The 20,196-nt window shown below is 43.6% G+C and overlaps 1 protein-coding gene across 3 annotated transcripts in view; it reads right to left on the bottom strand.

Annotated features, from left to right (window-relative positions):
* Positions 1 to 20,196, bottom strand: part of EVA1A (eva-1 homolog A, regulator of programmed cell death) — a 53,817-nt gene that overhangs the window by 16,892 nt on the left and 16,729 nt on the right. For 2 of the 3 annotated variants that reach the window (XM_036028206.1, XM_028515708.2), the window contains exon 2: positions 7,316 to 7,438. The gene's annotated coding sequence lies outside the window, so the exon portion shown is untranslated. Of the gene's footprint in view, positions 1 to 68; positions 174 to 7,315; positions 7,439 to 20,196 lie in introns of those variants that run through there. The other variant, XM_036028207.1, reaches the window with a different exon arrangement.

Here is a 20,196-nt window from a genome sequence, read left to right on the forward strand (position 1 = left end):
TTTCCTGGCCTTTCTCCTTTATTTTCCCTGTATCCTCCCAACTTCCCATTCTGGTGCTTGTCCCTCACCTTTTCTGGTACTTTTTATTGTATTCTCCCTGTTTGCCGTGGAGACACAGCCCACCCTCACGTTAATCACTGCACAGTAACCCCAAGCCCAGCTGGCTCTCCGCCTGGCTCTGCTTCCCCTGCACGGACAGCACCGGTGGACTTTGATCAGCTTGCTTCACCCCACAGGTCACCAAATGTGTGTCCTTGGCAGTGGGTGTGAGCTGGCAACTCCAGACCTGCTGAAGTAGGTCCCATTCTAAAATGTCCCCAAGAACTTGGGAGCTTGAGCCCACTCCCTGAGTACAGTTTCATGATTCCACCTGTAACTGTCATGGACCAACCAAATACACACACAGGGCCACAGACTGCCCACCGGTGGTGCCTCCCCAGCAGGGCTCAGCACGGGCCCTAGGGTCCCAGTGTTCCGGGGCTCGGCCTCTGGCTGTGGGAGTGCATCATGTCACAGCTGCGGCAAGATCTTTATTCAGTTCACTCAGAGAAGCCCTCGCAGAGCACTTAAAGGATGGAAGGGGAAAGAATCTTTTTTTTTAAAGATTTTATTTATTTATTTTTTAGAGAGAGGGGAAGGGAAGGAGCAAGAGAAGGAGAGGAACACTGATGCAAGAGAGAAACTGATCAAATCAAACCGGTGATCTTTCACTTTTCAGGAAGTCACCCAACCAACTGAGCCCCGTTGGTCAGGGCCGGGGAAAGACTCCTGATGACACGTATTCGATGATGCTCTGAGCTGAGGGCAGGAAACTGAGTCGCAGGGTGTGGAAGGATATCAGGATGGGGAAAGCCAGAGAAGCAGAAGGCTCCAGTCCTTGTGGAGATGCAGGGTCTCAGGTGGGTCACCGACATCATCACAAGGGCCACACTTAGGGGCCTGAAGGCTGCAATTCCAGAGGTAGGTGGGATAGGACGCAACTGAAAAGCCAACTCTCACTCTGGTAGGGGAGACCAAAAGGAAAGACAGGCCGACCTGCAGGTCAGAGAGAAATGACCGTAAGGCCCTGGAAGCAGCCAGAGGCCCAGGGCATGGCAGGGTAAGGAGTGGGTGCTCCACAGTGCTGAGAGGGGCTGGCTGCTGCGCCCGGCTGCACTGTGCCAGGGCACGGCGTTGCTTCAGCAACTGTCTGAGTGGATCGTTGGAATCACCCCCTGAGTTCAGAGACTTTTCTGCGGGTCTGGGGACTGTGGGACCCAAGAAGAGTGTGAAGGCACTGGAAAGTAGCTGAGTATGTGGTGGGACAAGGCCATCTCAGATCCATTCCCTCCTATCAATCCCCCCTAATTCTACCATGGAGCAAATCTCATCATTTTATTTCTAGGAGTTTTGCAACAGTCTCCTCCCTAGTCCTTCTGCTAACACCTACTTCCTGCTCAATCTAGCACCCACTCTCACCAACAGGGTCATCTTTATGAAGCACAAATCTGATCACTCCACTGCACAGCCCCGCCCAGCCCTTCAATTAACCTCCATTAAACTTCTTAATACAATACACATCCGCTTCCAAAAAATCTGACCCCTACACCTCAGTTCCTATTTCATCTCCTGCTTGAGTCTACACCCACACACGTAAACAGATACAAGTCTGATGCCTAATGCTCCAACAATATCAGGTTAGTTTTCATTCCCCAAATACACTAAGCTCTTTTATCTCTCATGAGTTTGATTATGCTCTTCCTTTTACCTGAATGCCCACCTCCCCTTACCTGTCTGGCAAATGTTTTAAGGGGGAATTTAAAAGTCCTATAGCAGTCCTCAAATCCCAATGACTTCTTTTGAAGAAATAGAAAAATCCACACTAAAATTCATATGGAGTCTTAAAGGAATCCCAAACAGCCAAAACAATATTGAAAAGGAACTAAGTTAAAAGTCTCACATTTACTGTTTTCAAAACTTATTTCAAAGTTACAGTTATCAGCACTGGCCAGTGTGGCTCAGTTGGTTGGAGCCTCCTGTGCACCAAAATGTCACTGGTTCTATTCCCAGTCAGGGCACATACCTAGGTTGCGGGTTCAATCCCTGATCGGGGCATGAGAAGAGAAGAAGGCAGCCAATAGATATTTCTCTTTCACACTGATGTTTCTCTCTCTCTCTCTCTCCCCCATCCTTTGTCCCTAAAATCAATAAATGTATACTCAAGCAAGGATGAAGAAAACAAAAAGCTACAGTAATTAAAACAGTGTAGTACTGGTATAGACATATGCTCCAATGGAATAAAGAGCCCAGAAACAAACCCTTATGTATGTGGTCAAGTGATTTTCGACAAGGTGCAAAGACCTTTCAAGAAGGAAAGAGCAGTCTTTTCAACAAATGTTGTTGACAAAACTGGATACTCACATGAAAAAGAATGAAGTTGAGCCCTTACCTTATACTATATTTAAAAAATTAAAAATGGATCAAGGACCTAAATGTAGAACTAAAACTATAAAACTCTTAGAAGAAACATAGGGGTAAGCTTCATGACACTGGATTTCACAAAAATCTCTCAGCTATGCAAGGCAACAAAAGTAAAAACAGATAAATTGAACTATATCAAAACTTAAAATTTCTGTATGTCAAAGAACACAATCAACAGAGTGAAAAGACAACCCACGGAGGGAGAGAACATATTTCCTAATCATATATATGATAAGGGGTTAATATCCAGATTATTAAAGAACTCCTACAACTTATCAACAATAAAAACAAACAACCTGATTAAAAATAAATGGACAAAGAACTTGAATAGACATTTCTCCAAAGGAGATATACAAATGATCAATAAGCACATGAAAAGATGCTCAACATTATTAATCACTAAGGAAATCCAAATCAAAACCACAATGGATACCACCTCATACCCATTAGGATGGCTACTATCAAACAAAAAAACAAACAAACAAACAAACAAACCTAAAAGAAAATAAATGTTAGAGAGGATATGAATAGAACCCCTTATACAGTTGATGGAAAGGTGCTACAGATAACAGTATGGCAATTTCTCAAAAAATTAAAAATAGAATTACCATATGATCAGCAATTCCACTTCAGGGTAGATACCCAAAAGAATTGAAAACAGGAACTCAAACAGATATTTGTGCACCAATTATTAAGCACTATTCACAGAAGCCTAAAGGTAGAATCAATCAAAGTGTCCAGCCACAGATGGATGAATAAATCAAACGTGGTATATATACAGTGAAATGTTACTCATACATAGCCTTCTCAGGGAAGGAAATTCTGACGCAGGCTACAACCCAGATGAACCTTGAGGACATTATGCTAAGTAAAATAAGCCAGTCACAAAAGGATAAGTACTGTACGGTTCCACTTACATGGAGTACCCAGAATAATCAAATTCAGAGAGGCAGGAAGTAGAATGGTGGTTGTCTGCAGCTGGCAGCGGAGGGGAACGGGAAGTCACTATTAAATGGGTATGAAGTTTCAGTGTGGCAAGAAGAAAAGCATTCTGGAGGTGGGTGGGGTTGTACAACAGTGTACATGTACTTAATACCACTGAACTGTATACCTAAAAGTGCTTAAGATGGTAAGGTTTCTAGTTTATATTTTACCATAATCTTTCAAATTAATAACAATAAAAATAAGGTGTTGATGAGGTACGGCAGGAAATTTTGAAGGTTACTTTGTATAGAGGATCCTGAAATCCAACTTTGGTGGTAACAGGAGTGGCAGCAGGATTATCCTGTAGTGATACTCCAACTGAAGAAATCCTAATTTATACTGCACTATAGATATGGCCTAATTTTTAGTAAAAGATGCTATCTCATTTATCAAATATTGGATAGTAATAATTTTAATCTGTCACATTTATAGATTAACAGAAAAAGCATATCATTAAATGCAAAAACTATGTTTGTGTAAAACTTAATAAAAATTCGTAATTTTAAAAAAGTTTACAGCAGTGAAGCTCCAAATCCTCCATACTCTTGGGCTATCAAAGTATCCAAACATTCCTCTAGTATTGCACCTATGGTATAGTAATTAGAATTATCCCTTTACATGTTTGTCTCCCACGCTGAAGAGGCATCTTATAAATCTTTGTTGCACAAGCACCTAACTTGGTGCCCATGAAAGGAGGTTCTAAGTAAATGCTGGCTGGCTAGCTGGCTGGCTGCAAAACAAAAAGAGTGATCAGGCATGAGCTTGTCTCAGAGGGTATTTCTGGGCAGGTCTGAGGGTGAGCCACCTTGAAAGGATAGCAGCGCCGACTGGCTCCGAGCGGGGCGCCAAGCAGAGCACTTCCTCAGGACTAGGAGAGGACCACGTGCAGGATGGAAGCTTTACTGTGGCACAGAAATTCTTCCTGCACCTCCTCAGGGCCCAGGTGCTAATTGAGAGGGCAGCAAGAGCCAAAGGTAAGAGGAAGAGGGACAGAGAAGGCAGGACAAGCACGAAGAAAGACAACCTCTGGATGGTGCATCCTAAAGAACAACCAGGAAGGCCCTCCGTGGTCCATGTGGCACAAGTCAGCCTAGAGCAGGGGTCAGGACATCCCTACTGTAAGGGCCAGGGAGTAAGCATTTCAAGCTTTGAGGGCCAAATAGTCTGTCTCAACTACTTGGCTTTGCCATTGCGGTACCAAAGGCACCATAGATGATATGTAAATGAATGTGTGGCTGTGTTCCAATAAAACTTTGCTTTTGAAAATAAGTGGTGGACCCAGTTAGGCTCATGGACCATAGTTTCCAGGCCTCTGGCTTAGTTCTTACTCCTCAAGGTATGGTTCAAGGACCAGCAGCATTAACATCACTGGGGAGCTTGTTAGATCGGCATAATCTTAGATACCACACAAGGCTGTTGGAATCAAAATCTCACTTTACAAGATGCCAAGGGAAGTTCGCCCAGCAGATCTGTGATCTGCTTCAGCCTGAGCACTAAGATGCTGTAACTCCACCTGGTCGAGTTTCACTTAGTGCATCCTTCATAAATGGGACCTAGGGAAGGAGAGCATCCTCGCTGGCCCTGCCACACAGTCAGTGCTGTAAGTGGGTTCAGAGCACCTCAGAGAGGACACTAAGCCCGAGGGCAGGACTCAGCAGAGAAGTGATGAGCCTCAGAGCCAAACTCTATGCCCCAACCCTTCTCTCTGAGCCCTCCCTTAATAGTGATGGAACAGCTCTAGGTAGCTCAGGCCATTTTCCACCGGCCTTTTGCCCTCTAATTAAAACATTGCTGCATCTCCTACTGTGATGGTAAATTTTATGAGTAACATGGGTCCAGATTAAACAATATTTCTAGGTGTGTCTGTGAGGGAGTTTCCAGATGAGATTGGGATTTGACTTGATGGACTCATAAAAGTAGATCGCCCTCTGGTGTGGGTGGGCATCAGCCAGTCTGCTGCTCCATCTATAAGGTGGAAGAAGAAGGAATTTGCTCTTTTCTTCCTGCCTCACTGTTTGAACTGAGACATCCCAGCTCATCTCATCTTCTCTGGCCCTCAAATTGGGTTTTACACCATTAGCTCCCCTGGTTCTCAGGCCTACAGACTCAGATTGAACTCTACCATCAGATTTTCAGGTCTCCAGCTTACAGATGGCAAATTCTGGGACTTCTCAGCCTCCATGATCACATGAGCCCCGTCCTCATAATAAATCTACATTAGACATAGACATAGACTGACATAGACATAGACAGACATAGACATAGACTGACATAGACATAGACATATACAGGCAGAGGCATATATTCTCCATCCTGCTGGTTCTGTTTCACTGGAGAACCCTAGTACACTGACTGATATAAAGGTAGGGGGCATGAAGCACTCACCCACCCCAAAGTGCAGTTTTGTGCTCGGCTCCTCAAGAAAGCTCCTTATCACTGGCTAGCACCTACAACAGTGAACAGTGATTCTCAGTTGGGCAGTTTGCCTCCTAAGGGACAGTTGACAATGTCTGGATATATTTTTGGCTATCACAGTTGCACGGGGTTGATATGTTATCTATTGGTTAGGGAGCAAAGAAACATCTAAACGTCCTAAAATGCACAATAGCCCACCCCCAACAAAGAACTATCTGGTCCAAGATAGTCATGTCTTGAGGTTAAGATGCCCTATTCTAGAACAAACATTATTACTTCACTGAGCAGCCTCAGTGACTCCCAGTGTCTGCGACCCTCGTGCGCATCACCAGTACAATTAGAAATGTGTCAGAGAGACAGGTTACTTGGCAGCTCCCAGAGCCTTGATCAGGACCTCGCAAATCCAAGCCCTGGGCCAGCAACTCAATGTTCCCAGCGACCAGAAGTGGACGGGCTCACATTAACCAAGTCCTCAAGAAATTATAACATCATCCAATACCAGTTTATTCATACATAACTGGAGGAGCCACCTGCTGCAGGATCTAGAACAGGTCCTCCTCCAGACAATGACCTCAGGGATTATCTTGGCAAGGGCAAAATTAGGACGAAGGAATTGTACATTTTCAAAGCCAGGGCTTTCTTCCAGTGATGACCCATTGCATTGGCCCCACACAATTCTAGGGAAAAGTGATGTCTAGGGAACATTCTAGGGCCAGTCAACCCACATCACAGCACACACTCTTTGGACAGAACCTACCAATTCTTATAAATCTTACCCTCCGACAGCTTTTTTTCATCTATGACCCATAGCTCTTTCACCTCATTACTGACAAAGTATAACATGATTGAAAAGAGAGAGCTCATTTCCATGACTTACATCTCAGAATTTTGCCTTCCTGAATACATGCCAGTCTCTCTCTTTTTAAAAGGTTTTATTTACTTATTTCTAAAGAGAGGGGCAGGGAGGGAGGAAGAGAAACACCAATATGTGGTTGCCTCTCCTGTACCCTTAAATGAGGACCTAGACCAAAACCCAGGCATGTGCCCTGACTGGGAATCAAACCCACAACCCTTTAGTTTGAAGGCCAGCACTCAGTCCACTGAGCCACACCAGCCAGGGCAATGCCAACCTCTTGATGAAAATGACAATGTGCCTTATGAGTACCACCTCCTAGATTGAATGACTAATCACATACATTATATGCTATTTTCCACTGGCTTTCATTTTAAAGGTAACCTCATTTCCAGTGCTGCAAATTCATCTTCTCTGGAGCCCATTTATACTGAGCATAAGCACTGAATGCACAAATTGAAAGGTATCTGGTAATGAAACATTTCATTTTAAATCACAGCATCAGCAGTGAGCATCCCTGGCGTGTAAGCCCCCATGCAGGGCACTATTTTCTTATACAGTGAGCAGAGGGTGGTATAAAAATCTCATTATCCCCTTAGCTACCTGGGGAGAGGTGTGCTGTCAGGAACAGGAGAATCTTTGGTAAGAACAGTTCATCCTAGGTCATGTTAGCATCAAATAGTACAGGTCCTGAAACTTGGTTCGCCCCTGTTGGCTTCTCAGGCTCTGAAAGAAAAGAGAAATGGCACAGAAACCATCAGAGAGCATCACACGCCCCAGAGATCACATCATGCTTTAGACCTGGTGTTGTCATGAACCACTGAGTGGAGCAGCCTTGGTGATGTTTGTCTGGACCTCTAAAAAGATGGAATACCACCCCCTGCAAGGGCAGAGCCCACTGCCAGAGCTTAATCTGGACTCTGAACCAGACAACCAAAGAAACTGATCTCGGAAGGTCATAGCAGAAAGGGATGCAATGGGTAAAAAGATCAAAGGCACATGCTTCCTCTTCCCTCCTGTGAGCCAAAACCCACAAAACAGCTAGTGTGGGATGAATCCACATGGCCCCTCATCAGTGCAGTTTGCTGGCCAGCCTCTCTGAAACAGGAAGGGAGGGGATTCGGTTCCCAGACAGCAATGCCCAGATGGGCCATGAAATGAAGTCTCATGAAGTCTATGTGGTCATGAAAAACCTGGAAATGCTGGTGTGTGGATTCCAGTAGCCTGTCCCTCTCCTCCAAGACTCAAGGCCTTTGCTCACTCAGCTAGGGGAGCCAGCAAAGGCCTCTGGAAGGCCTGGATCCCACACAGCTCCTTTAAGTCGCCAGCTTCAATTAGGAATGTGTAGAAAGAATGAAATCAGTCATGGAGCTCACAGAGCCCTGAGCAGTCCCCCTGCTCCACCCAGATGCACTCATTCATCATCACTGCTTCCTGCTGACTCCTGCAGCGCCCAACTGCTGCTGCTTTATTTACGTCTTTGTAGACACTAATCCCAGCTGCCTCTGCCTCACAAGGATTTGCGGCACCTTCCTATCTCCATTTCACTGGAGAAGAAATTAAAGAAGGGAACTCAAAGCACAGGACTGGTAGTTCTTTAGAGAGTCGTGCACCGAAGTGTGGAAGCAGCTCTCTGGGATGTACTCACCCTCCACTCTACACTAGAGAAACCCCCCTGAGAACAGACCACAGCATGGTCACAGAGTCTGGGGTACAAAGGCTTCAGTGGAAAAACAGGTCCCACATCACAGGATGGAAAGAGGATGCACGTGGCCCCTGAGAAATGACTAGCAGGGACAAACCCGATTTTCTCTGCAGGACTGACAAACACCTGTGGATGACACATCCAACACGCTGGCTGGCCGGCTGCTCGGCTGCCTGTGCTTGGCAAACCCTTCTCTCCAACCCATTGCAGCAAGCAATTTCCAGGGATGCATCCAGGACCTTGTTGTCACCTGCAAAGTGCTGACTCTGAAACTAGGCTGTGAATTCCTTAAGGACAGAGTTTATGTTTTTGTTCTTCTCTCTGTTCCCAGAGTTTCCCACAGCACAGAGCTGACATTGACAGTTGGATGAATGACTCACACTCAGAAATCCCACTCTCCAACCAGAATCATCTTCTATCCTTCTACCTTTCTCACTCCCAGAATCAAAGTAAACATGCTCCTCAACCTCTCTGAGGCCTCTGGCCTCTAATAATTCCCAGCTCACCCAGTGTGCAAGCTTCACCTTCCACTCACCTTTTTCTACACAGCAAGGCTACTACTTACTGTAGCTGCATACACTTGGCTCTTACCGGGACCTTTCTGCTGCCCTTCCACCCCCTGCAGGTCAAACTACAGAACCACTCCAGCCCTCACCTGCCTGATTTCCTGCCGGCAGGCTGAGTGCTTATGAAAAAAATCATTCTTATTAGCATCACTGCAAATGTTTGGTTTATATCTTCAGTGAGGCCCTCCTGGAGCTAGGAAATGTTACATGTCCCAGGCATCGCACTTTCTCATTTTCAGGAGGAAGTGCACCAAACCTCTACCTCTTTCTTCCAGTGCCCTTCTCCATCCTCCCCTCTCTTATGTGCCCCAACTTCCCAGAGAAAACCAAGGCCGACCTACATAAACTGTAACCTCCTCTGTTCCATCTGATCCTGACCTTCCTGCCTCCTTTCTCTAAGGGAGAATTACCTGTTTTTAATCAAATAATTTCCTCCTTATTCCTATTTCATTCCATCAATAATTCAGTCTTCTTTCACCTTCCCTTTATTGGCTGATCTCCATCTCTCTCTATAGTAATTGGAAGACATATAGAAAGAGAGACAGAGAGAGAAAAAAGAAACAAGAGATTATATAAGTAATTCTCTCAGACTTTCAGTCTCTTTCATCCTTTTCCCCTTCTCTTCTTCTCTCCCTTTCTCTGTATATATGTGAAATATATATCACATATGTGCATATATACACAGAGGTATGTATATGCATAAACACATATGTATTTACACATATATTATACACATACATAGATACACATATATGTACAACTACCTATCCTTTTCTTTCAAACATTTTCTTACTTTTTTCCAAGCACTCTAGAAATCTCTCTTTCAGCCTCCTGGTCTTATCTATTCCTTATCTACAATAAGCTTGCTTAATTTCTTTCATCCTTAAAGATCTTCCCTTTGCTCAGCCTCCATTCTAGCTCCCTGCCACTTGCTCTCCTTCCCTTCACAGACACACATCTTCACAGAAACTGACATTTCCTCTCTCCATCTCTTTACTGTCGTTCAACCCCTTGGCCCACAAACATCTGGCTTCACATCCAGCCCGTCTACCAAAGTATCTGTTGGTAAGGGGGCATGATGGAACCATCAGGCCTGAGTCTCTAGTGAGAGTTCTCAGGTGGAGACTACAAGGTGAGGTCTCGGCTGTTGGGGATCTCATATCCTTTTCATTCATGCTGGCGTGCACAGTAGCTGGCACACAAATCCTTTAAAATAAATTCTGTCAGAAGGTGAGAGTCAAGGACTGAAGTGAGTGGGGCTAAAGTGGCCAGACACAGGCTTTAGAACAGAATGAATATGGCAATACAATGGTAAAAGGATAGTCTTTTTGACAAACAGTGCTGGGACAACTAGTCATTAGTTTTGAATATCTTTACCTGGACTACTATTCTCTACCTGGACTACTGAGCTAGCCCTGCCAACCCAACCCAACCCAGCAGGTGCTGACCAAAAGCACAACAATAACAACTGCAAACTCCTGCTCTCTAGACAAAGGACCAGGAAAAGAACAGCCTGGTAAGATGATAACCACTCTTCATCAGCCAAACACCATCAAAAAAACTGTGGCCCCACCTACACCAACTCAAGCAAAGGCTGAGTGAGGAGCACAGGCTTCTGCCTTTGAGAGACTATAACAAGACATCCCAAAGTCCCCAGAATAAAGAAAGGCATTGGAGAGAAGGAAGACCATGAATTAAAGTATATGGCATGAATGGAGCAAAGGGATGGGCAGTAAAGGGGTAGACACTGGCTTGGTGTCAGCAAAAGCCAAGTAGGAATATGGGACTTTCATCCCAGACAGCTGGTAAAGGGCTACTCTTCCTGGCAGTATCAGTGGAGACCACATGGGAAGCCTGGACGTCCATCCCTACCCAGCAGGAACTGGGTGCCCCCCTCCCCTGCTGGGGTAGTGTCTGAGGGGACCTCATGCAGAGTCAGCACTCCCATTGCCTCTAGTGGTTATGAGCCCCACAGTCACCAGCACAATGTCAGTGGAGAACAGGCAGGATCCGGAACTCCCATTCTCACCCAGCAGTAATGAGAAGCCAATTGACACACAACAGAGATACTGGAGTTATCTGACAAAGATGTCAAAGCAGCCATGATACAAACACTTCAATGAGTGATTCCGAATGTGCTTAAAACAAATAGGGAAAAAAGGGGGATCCTCAGAAAAGAAATAAAAAGTCCTAGCAAAGAAATACAAGACACAAAGAATAAAATTAAAGTTTTAGGATTAAAGAGTACAATAATCAAAAATTTTTAAGTCTAATAAATGAGCTCAAATAACAGAATGGAAGGGACAAAGGAAAGAACTGGCAAACTGGAAGATAGAACAAACAAGGGAACTTACTCAAGGGGGCAACAGAGTGCAAATAGACTAAAAAGAAAAAAATTAAAGGGGGCCTTAGGGTTCTGTGAGATGATAGTGAAAGATCTAACATTCATATCACCAGAGCCCCAGAAGAGGAGGAGAAAATAGGCAGAACTGAAAAACTGATCAAAGAAATAATGGCTGCTCTGGTTGGTTGGAGTGTCATCCCATGCACCAAAAGGTGGCAGGTTCAATTCCGGGTCAGGGCACATACCTACATTGAGGGTTTGATCCCAGCTGGGGCATGTATAGGAGGCAGCTGTTCAGTGTTTCTCTCTCACATCGATGTTTTTCTTTCTCTCTCTCTCTCTTTTCTCCCTTCTGTCTCTCCCTTCCTCTCTCTCTAAAATCAATAAACATATCCTTATGTGAGGATTTTTTAAAAGAAATAATGACTGTAAAATCCCAAAATTTGGCAACAGATATAAACCTGTAGATTCAAGAAGTTGAGCAAATCACAATCAAGATAATTAAACTCCTGAAAATCAAAAACAAAGAAAAATCTTGAAAGCAGCCTGAGAAAAATGACCAGATGGAGATCAGAAAGAAATAAAACTGTGCCTGTCTGCAGATGACATGTGGTGAGCACAGAACCTCCCAAGGAATCTGCAGAAACAGAAACAAACCAAAAAACCCTAGTAAGTGAGTTCAGCAAGGTCACAGATGAGATAAACATACAAAAATCAAGTTTATTTCTATATACTAGCAAAGAACATATGGACAATGAAATTTAAACTATAATACTATTCACAATTGCCTAAAAATGAAATACTGATATATCTCTAGTAAAACATGTACAGAACTTGAACACTAAACACTACACAATGCTGTGGAGAGAAATGAGAGATCCAAACAAATGAAGGGATACACCACATCTGTAGATTGAAAGCCTCAATGTAGTAAAGATGCTAATTCTCCCCAAACTGATAAACAAGTATAATAAAATTCCCATTAAAAACACCAGCAAGATTTTTTGTAGATATAGTTAAGATATGCTAAAATTTATATGAATGCAAAGGAACTAAAAGGGTTAAAACAAGTTTCAAAAAGGGAGGAATGAGTTTACCCAATTTCAAGACTTACTACTCACCAACATTAATCAAGACTGTGTGTTACTGCAGAGAGACAGATATATAGATTGATGGAACAGAACAGAGAACCCAGAAATAGACCTACACAAATATGGCCAACTGATTTTTGACAAAGGTGCAAAAGCAATTCAATGGAGGAAAGACAGCATTTTCAACAAATGGTGCTACGAATGGAGCATTCGCAGGTGAAAGAGTGAGCCTGGAACTGAGCCTCAACCTTGTATAAAATTTAACTCAGAATGGGTCACAGACCAAAATGTAAAATGTAAAACTATGAATCTTTTAGAAACAAATCTTTAGAACCTAGTACGAGGCAAAGAGTTCTTAGACTTGACACCAAAATCACAATCCAAAAGAGGAAAAATTGATTAATTTGGGCTTCATCAAAATTAAAAACATGTCATCTGAGTTAACAGGATGAAAAAGATAAGACATAGAAAGAAGTACAGGAGTGGGCGAAAGCAGGTTTATGATTGTGAGTATGTGAAACACAGAGTTCATAAAGCTACTGTAATGATCATGACCTGCATGCCTTTTCCACACAAACAACTGCACACCTACTTTTGCCCACTCTGGTATTTGCAAATCATATACCTACTAAAGGCACCTGTATCTAGAATATATAAAGAGCCTTCAAAATTCAACAGTAAAACAGCGAACTATCCCCTGGCCAGTGTGGTTCAATCATTGGCCATCATCCCATAAACTGAAGGGTCACTGGTTTGATTCCTGGCTGGGGCATATGCCTGGGTTGCAGTTCGGTCCTGTGTCAGAGCACGCCCAGAAGGCAACCACTAATGTTTCTCTCACATCGATGTTTCCCTCCCTTTCTTTCTTCCTCCCATCTCTAGTCTCTAAAATAAAAAATGAAATTTAAAAAAATGTAAATATATTTTTTAAAAGTGAACAATCTATTCAGAACAGCGACAAAGTCATAAAGAAACAGTTCACAGAAGATATATAGATAGCAAAAAAGCACATGAAAAGACAATCAACATCATTAGTCACTGGGAAAATGCAAATTAAAACCACTATGAGATACCACTACACATATACCAAAATGGCTAAACTAAAAACTAACAGCATAGATGCTGACAAGGATGTAGAGAAACTATCATTCATTCACTGCTGGTGGAAATGTAAAATAAAACAGCTTCTCTGAAAATCTTTGGCATTTTCTCAAAAAATCTAGACATGGGATTATCTATCTTACAACCCAGCAAATGCACTTCTGGGCATTTGTCCCAGAGAAATAAGGATTTATGGTCACACAAAAACCCACACAGATATTTATAGCAGCTTTATTTGTAAGAGCCAAAAACTGGAAACGACACAAACTTCCTTCACTGGGTGAATGTTTAAACAAACTGTGGTACATCCATACCATGGTACACTACTCAGCAAGAAAAAAAAGGAACACACTTTGACACAGGCAAAAACACAAATAAATCTCTAGAAATTATGCTGAGTGAAAAAACTCAATCCCAAAATGTTGCATATTACATGATTTCATTTATATACTATTCTTGAAATGTTAAAATTATAGAAATGGGAAATATTAGTGGTTTCTGATTTGGTAACAAAGGAGGGATTAAGGGAAGAGCGGGGTCAGAAGGGAAGTGAGTGTAGCTATAAAAAGACAGCAGAGGAATCTTTGTGATGACAGAAGAGTTCTGTATCTTGACTATATCACGGTCAAGTTCTGCTCATAAAATTATACTGTAGTTTTGCAAGACGCTACCATTAGGGAAACTGGTTGAATGGAATATAGGATCTGTGTGTTATTTCTTGTAAGTGCGTATAAATCTGAAATTATCTCCCCTCCAAAAAGTCTCATTAAAAACAATTATGCATGATCTCCAGAGTCATCCTAAATCATAATCTTCACATTAAAGTTTAAGAAGCATCAGTCTAGAAGATTCAACCAGAATATTAGGAGAAATTCTTTTTCATGAGGAACAGTTGAAGGGAAGAGAACATTTCATCTTGGGAAATCTTGGAGAGGGAGATTATGAGAGTTTTCTTTTTCCAGAATGTGAAGGGATTAAACAGGAGAAATTACACTTGGTTCACGTGGCACCAAGAAACAGACCGGCTGAGGTAAGGGGGAGGGCACGAGCCTCAGGACTGATCTGGCCTGAGCTGAAAACCAAGCACCACTGTTTCCTATTTTAAGACTGCACAAGTCAGTTAACTCTCTGTTTCCTTGTCATTAAAACAAGGCTTACACTTTCCTCCTCAACCCACCAATCAGCATCTAAGCAGAGAAATAGAAACTGCTTCAAGTATTTGCAACCGAAGGAATGAATGTAAGGCAGGGAACTGATTGCAGTGGTAAAGATAGATGAAGGTGATAGAGCAGCTGAGATGTACAGATGGCTGCAATGACAACAAAGTCCAGAGTTGAAAGATCTCAACTGGGTGTGAGTTTAAAAAGACGAAATTAGTGGGAGTAAGGTCATACAGGATGGGACCACGAGGTGATCTACAGGCTAGCAACAACAGGCAGCAGGCAGCTGAAGGAAGGAACAAAAAGAAGAGGCAGAGTTACCCAGCAGCCAGCATCACCAGGTAACCTGGAGGACTCAAACAGGGGGAGCCGGAACCATGGAGATGCAGTCACTACTGGAGGAGATGCTCAGTGAAGAGAAAGAGGGAATATGTACTCTGGCTTCCTCCTCTCCTCTACCCGCAACCTGCCACTGGTACCTTCACGGGCCAAACCTAGCAGGAAGCCAGAGCACCCCAGAGCCTGAGAAAGGCAGCCTCCAGGTCAGCCCTGGCCCTCCAAGGCAGAGCAGGGGTCAAAAGGAAACAGACCCAGGGCTGGCACACTCACAGCAGAGTTGTGAAGATGCAGAATATGTAAGGTGCTGAGCACTTATATATTCTGTACTTACATAGTAGGTGCTCAGTAAATGGTAATTCTAACTTCTATGGGTCAAAGTTCTGTCATGGGCATTTTGAACCACATTTTCTCATTACTTTATATCTAAATACATAGAAACACAAGCTGGGATATTTGGCTCATGCCACCAGGACTCTGCCAAGAATGCTCCCCCCTCCCCCAAATGAGCAGCATATCTGAGAAATGTGAAAAGCAGCCTGGTCCTAAAATTTCATTGTATAAAGCAAATGTTGAGTTTCCATAGCTGCTGGCTTCAGCCTACCCCAAGGAACAGTTTCAGTGAAATATTAAATCTCTGAGAAAGCCACTCTGGGGCAAGACTGCACAGTAATTCAAGCAGCATGTGCAAAATTTATTTAGTGTTGGCCAGGAATGGTTTTAATTATGTGAAGTCTTCAGAAGGAGAAGAAAGTGGCTGAAGATGTTTGACTAAATCACAAAGGCTCTGGACACTCCCAGCTCTCTTCCCAGTTTCAGTTTATTTCCATAGTCCCTAAACCACAAACACAAAGGAAGCTCCCATGGAGTCGGATGATGGCACTGTGAGAACCACAGTGCAACCAGCAGCAAAAAACAACCAAGAAGAAACATCAGCACTGCATTCCAAAGACTTCCAGTGTAGTGTGAAGACCACACATCCAGTGTGGAAGAACAATCAGGATAGGGACAGAAGGAGGGGAGAGAATCCAAAGGAATGATCAAAACCTGGAAGGCAAGATGCAAGATGCTTTCATCAAAGGTCACCGGTGAGTGCAAGGTGCAGTGTTTACTGTGCATCTATGGGACACCTTACATTTCCTTGGGAGTTACTGGTGAGGTGTTGGTGTTGGACCTGAAGTAGCACCTGGGAGTAAGGAGAAGGCCAGAGCCCATCCCTGAGGATGATACAGGCACTGCAGACTGGGCCTGGAAGACAAGAGCTGAGCCAACCCTATGGGTCTTAAAATGATCAATGAGTAGAAGCCATAATGTCTCCCACAGGCTGGTGGTACAGACAGAAAACAGGAAGTCCTGTGACTAGCTTTCAGGAAGTTCCTACAGACAGGAAGTCCTAGACTAGCTTTCAGCCTCTGGGTTCCGTCCATGGGTAGCAGAGCCCTGGTACCAGCCTGGGGGCAGGAGGTTTTGTCCCAGGAAGGCCTCTGTGAGTGAGAACATCAGAAAGGGGATATGAAGAGACAAGCAAAGTCTGGTCCTGTGAACAAAGCACAAGGTGGGAGATGGGCAACAAGGTTCTCGTGACTAGCCTTAAGATACCCATCTGGACTAAAGCCCTAATATCTATGGCCAGAGGGTCAGGGCTCGAGAATTTACTGCTTCAAGTCAGATAAACCTGAGCAATAGGGTGGGGGCTGTTCCTGGCTGGAAGGAGCAGGACAGGGAGCCATACTGTCTTGACTTGAAAGGGAAGTCCAGAACACTGAGGTTGGATGAGGGGAGGATGGGAAACTCTACCTGGATTTCCCAAAGATCTCTCCAGCCAGAAGTGTCTGAAATTCATTCCCCCCAACAATCCACTTCCTCTGTTCTCTGCAGTATTCATAATATCCTGAGCTTCCCAGTCACTCAGGCTAGAACATGGGGCATCATCACAAACTCTTCCTCTCCCTTGTCCTGAAAATTCTATCTCATGTCCATTCAAACTCTTCATCGTCACTACCACTCACCTAACTCAGGAGTTCCTTCCTGTTGTCCTCCCACCCCAAAATCATACACTGGTGCGAGGTGGAGCATTCAGAAACAGTGTCCTAATAATGCCACTGCTCTCTTCTAATATTGTCACCCACAGAGTAAAATTTAAAGGTGAGGCTGTAGATCAAGACTCTTCATGGGTCTCTGCGACCTTTCCAACACAACCCCAAGTCCATGCAAATGATGCCACTCTCTTCTCCATATAGTTTCCACCTGGTTTTACCTCTGGGTTTTTCTCTGCCAGATGTACTTCTCTATGTGACTGCATTTCTGATCCCACCCATCCTTCAAGATCCATGTCACATCCCCACATAATTGCTCCCTCCTTTGGACTCCCGTAACCCTGTGTGCCAATATTTTTCAGATAGTAAGAGCACATGCTTTTTATATATTTGTATTAGTCTACAAGCTCTTTGGAAATAAGGACCTTACACCATCAGATTCTTCTTTGTAGAGAAGACATAGGCAGACCCAAGCACACTGAGTTTGGCTAGCTTGTTAGAAATGTAGTGTAATGTAGAGAGGTGGCTAAACCAGGAAACAGAGCAGTTGACTGATTAGGGCAAGGCCTGTGCCCCAGCAAAGTCCCCATGTTCAAGTCTCAGCTGGTCTAATTCACTGGGTGCTTGAGTAACGCTTGACCTCCACATGCCTGAAGTCAACCCAGCTGGAAGGCATTAGGAAGAACATAGGATGTCAATTGAAAATCAACACCTGCTTCCAGGATGAAGCTTGTCCCACCCTTTACCCCCATATGCTAAAAGACTCAGAGCTACAATCTTGGGGCTGCTTATATATATATATATATATATATATGAAATCAGATATATATTACATCTATAATATTATATATTATATTATATATAAGTATAACTATATATATAAAAGAAATGCAAAGAAGTTTGTGGGAAAAACTTTGGAAAGCAAGATTGGAGTCATATTGAGATCCTGGAGTGATAATTAAGGCATTGCAGAGTCATCCTCTGAACTATGAAAATAAATGAGGTAACCCTGACAAACAACACCAAATATAAAGGAAAAGGCCCATGGCCGGACCCTGGAGAAAAACAGCCTGCTGCGGTCATCTGGAGAAGCAAAAATTGCCATGGAGACTGGCAGGAAGTGGTCAGATAGAATCACAGCCTTCATACCACACTGGGCATGAAAAGAATTTCATGTTGGTCACACCATGTGCTGGAATAATTCTGACCAAATCCTGTGTGGCTTTCTCTCTAGAATTGCAAGTAGGGCAGGACATGCTGGTAGATTGTGGACCCTTAACCAAGGCCATTAGAAAGACAATTCACTTGCCATTCTATTACTAACCAGTATTTAAGCAAAGGCTTCAGTCTACCACCAGGGAGGCCTCCCAAGTCCAGCATGTCTAAGGCATCTGCAAATGTATGCTCACAGAAATAATGCCCAACCGAGGAATGTGCACATGGGAACAAGAAGCATTCCAGGCCATCAGATGCTTTTCTGTTTTGGCCTACAAATCCCAGGCTGACTTCTAAGTCTATTACAAACCAGAGCACAAGCACAGGGCCCCTGAGGAAGTCAGAAGGGTGGATCAAAACCCCTGAATTTAGGGAGTCTCAAAGCCCAGGGAAGTTCCTATGGAGCCAGAAGAAAGGGAAATTCTAGGTAGCGGGGTACCAGCCCACCTTGGTGGGACCTGTGTGGATCCTTGAGGAGGTAGGAAGCTTCTACCTGAGATCCTCCTGATGGCTCTTCACCAGAGGGAGCTAGTCCCACAACCACACAGGACCTGCTCTGTGCTAGTTCTATTCAATTCACACACAAACTGCTGAGCACCTGGGATGTGAAAGCCCTGAGCTGGACAGACGGTTCTCTGGTCCTACCAGAGAGACCCATCAAGCCAGCTCTGCAGCTTCTCTGAAACCACAGTTGCCTTACACCTTACTCCAACACAACAGAGTTCAACCTATTTGTTTCAAGGGGTCTACAAATGTTCGATTTAAATAACATGAACATTTTTTTAAACTGCAGACAGACACACTCAAGTGTGTGATATGTCAAATGTGAACAATCACAGACCCCATCAACTACAGGTTAATATATCACACCTACTTCAAAACAAAGGTTCTCTTGCCAGAGCCATGAATATGTTTGAACACATGTAGGTATGGCATTAATTAGGGAAGCCATTAAGTTCCAAAAGTGTCTTTTAACAATTCAGATCCATACAAGTCCTCTCATGCTGTGAAACTGCAGGATCAAGTACACTCCCACCACCCTGGCTCACATGCGCCACGCTCAGCTGAATGCCAGGCAAGGCTCAGGAATACCCATGCTTATAAAGACATAATAATGAATGACCACATAATATGTGGCATAATGACTGAGTGTTATTGGTAGCTTTTGCGCCTATTTTATCCTTAGAGTGCTTGGCTACACTCCCTGCATTTTGCCCCCAGCCTCTCCTTTCCCTACTCTGCACTTTGCTCATTCACTTACTAGTTCATAAAACAAGGAGTGTTGAGTTTAAAATTCCAAACAAGACTAATTCAGGAATGCAGGGCCCTGCTGTTACCATCCCTCCTATAGTCCATAAAGCGTTATGATGAGTTTTGACTTGACATGTCAACAATTCTTACTGTGTTAAAGGTTTTAAGTGAGTACTAGAGAGAAACAGGCACTAAAGTTTCTGAAAATAATTTCAATAACATAATTAACAACTCATAATGGCAAATATATTTTTGGGAAGCATTTTCTGTCAAACAAAGCTATAACTTGGTTGACGAACCTGTTCATGCAATCCCTTTAATCAGATGCTTTATAATTAAGGAATGCAAAGAGTTACATAGTGTTAGTGAGTCAACTTTACCCACATTTTGCTATATTCCTCCTTCAAGTTTCTGGGTCAGTTTAGTCCGGGTAAGCTGAAGCTGCCAGGTATCCTGTTAAAAGTGCCATCACAGCCCTGGCTGGCATAGCTCAGTGGATTGAGCATGGGCTGCGAACCAAAGTGTCGCAGGTTCCATTCCCAGTCAGGGTACATGCCTGGGTTGCAGGCCATGACCCCCAGCAACCGCACATTGATGTTTCTCTCTCTCTCTTTCTCCCTCCCTTCCCTCTCTAAAAATAAAAAGTAAATAAAATCTTTAAAAAAAAAGTGCCATCACT

The sequence above is a fragment of the Phyllostomus discolor genome, chromosome 6 (assembly GCF_004126475.2).
Source record: "Phyllostomus discolor isolate MPI-MPIP mPhyDis1 chromosome 6, mPhyDis1.pri.v3, whole genome shotgun sequence".
Taxonomy (NCBI): Eukaryota; Metazoa; Chordata; class Mammalia; order Chiroptera; family Phyllostomidae; genus Phyllostomus; species Phyllostomus discolor.